The following is a 2,312-nucleotide window of genomic DNA, read 5'->3' on the forward strand; positions in this document are numbered from 1 at the left end:
AACAAACACAACACCGATTACATCAGATGAATCTCAATCATGTAAGGCAGCTCATGAGATCATTGTATTGAAGTACATGGGGGAGAGTATACCAACTAGCTACAGCTAGAACCCGTAGTCCATGGGGGAACTACTCATGGAGCATGATGGAGGCGGTGGCGTTGATGGAGATGGCTTCCGGGGGCACTTCCCCGTCCCGGCAGGGTGCCGGAACAGAGACTTCTGTCCCCCGAATTGGAGTTTCGCGATGGCGGCGGCGCCCCTGGAGTCTTTCTGGAGTTTCGTCGATCGGTACTGCGTTTTTAGGTCGAAAGGGCTTAAATAGGCGAAGAGGCGGCGCAGGAGGGCTGACAGGGTGGCCTCCCACTATGCCGGCGCGGCCAGGCCTGGGGCCGTGCGGCCCACATGTGTGGTGGCCCCCTGGCTCTCCTCCGACTCCCCTTCGGTGTTCTGGAGCCTCCCGGGAAAAATAAGATCTTTGGCGTTGATTTCGTCCAATTCCGAGAATATTGCCCGAACAGCCTTTCTGGAACCAAAAACAGCAAAAAACAGGAACTGGCACTGTGGCATCTTGTTAATAGGTTAGTTCCGGAAAACGCATGAAATCATCATAAAGTGCAAGCAAAACATGTAAGTATTGTCATAAAACAAGCATGGAACGTCAGAAATTATAGGTACGTTGGAGACGTATCATGGGGCCACGAGGTGGCCAGACCATAGGGCGGCGCGGCCCTGTGGTCTGGGCCCCTCGCGTCGCCCCCTGACCTACCCTTCCGCCTACAAATAGCCTTCGTCGCGAAACCCCCTGTACCGAGAGCCACGATACGGAAAACATTACTGAGAGGCCGCCGCCTCCAATCCCATCTCGGGGGATTCAGGAGATCGCCTCCGGCACCCTGCCGGAGAGGGGAATCATCACCGCAGGGGCTCTACATCATCATGCCCGCCTCCAGATTGATGCGTGAGTAGTTCATCCTTGGACTATGGGTCCATAGCAGTAGCTAGTTGGTTGTCTTCTCCACATGTGCTATCATCGTTTAGATCTTGTGAGCTGCCTAACATGATCAAGATCATCTATTTGTAATGCTACATGTTGTGTTTGGCGGGATCCGATGAATATAGAATACTATGTCAAGTTGATTATCAATCTATCATATATGTGTTGTTTATGTTCTTGCATGCTCTCCGTTGCTAGTAGAGGCTCTGGCCAAGTTGATACTTGTAACTCCAAGAGGGAGTACTTATGCTCGATAGTGGGTTCATGCCTCCATTTAATCTGGGACAGTAACATAAAGTTCTAAGGTTGTGGATGTGCTGTTGCTACTAGGGATAAAACATCGATGCTTTGTCTAAGGATATTTGTGTTGATTACATTACGCACCATACTTAATGCAATTATCTGTTGTTTACAACTTAATACTGGAAGGGGTTCGGATGATAACTGAAGGTGGATTATTTTGGCATAGATGCATGCTGGATAGCGGTCTATGTACTTTGTCGTAATGCCCTGATTAAATCACATAGTAATCATCGTTGATATGTATTGAATCTTTATTTTTCAATTGCCCGCCTGTAATTTGTTCACCCAGCATGTTAGTTATCTTATTGGAGAGACACCACTAGTGAATTGTGGACCCCGGTCCATTCTTTTACATCTGAATACATTCTACTGCAATTATTGTTTTTACTGTTCTTTGCAAACAAACACCATCTTCCACTCGATACGCTTAATCCTTTGTTTTCAGCAAGCCGGTGAGATTGACAACCTCACTGGTTACGTTGGGGCAAAGTACTTTGATTGTGTTGTGCAGGTTCCACGTTGGCGCCGGTTTCACTCGGTGTTGCGCCGCACTACACTCCTCCACCAACAACCTTCACGTGCTTCTTGGCTCCTACTGGTTCGATAACCTTGGTTTCATACTGAGGGAAACTTGCTTCTATACGCATCATACCTTCCACTTGGGGTTCCCAACGGACGTGTGCATTGATACGTCTCCGACGTATCGATAATTTCTTATGTTCCATGCTACTTTATTGATGATATCTACATGTTTTATGCACACTTTATGTCATATTTGTGCGTTTTCTGGAACTAACCTATTAACAAGATGCCGAAGTGCCGGTTCTCGTTTTCTCGCTGTTTTTGGTTTCAGAAATCCTAGTAACGAAATATTCTCGGAATTGGACGAAATCAACGCCCGGGTTCCTATTTTGCCCGGAAGCATCCGGAACACCCGAGAGCCGCCGGAGGGGGCCCCGGTGGGCCCAGATGACATGGTGGCGCGGCCCGGGCCCCGGCCGCGCCACCCTAT

This window comes from Lolium rigidum, chromosome 3 (assembly GCF_022539505.1).
Source record: "Lolium rigidum isolate FL_2022 chromosome 3, APGP_CSIRO_Lrig_0.1, whole genome shotgun sequence".
Lineage (NCBI taxonomy): Eukaryota > Viridiplantae > Streptophyta > Magnoliopsida > Poales > Poaceae > Lolium > Lolium rigidum.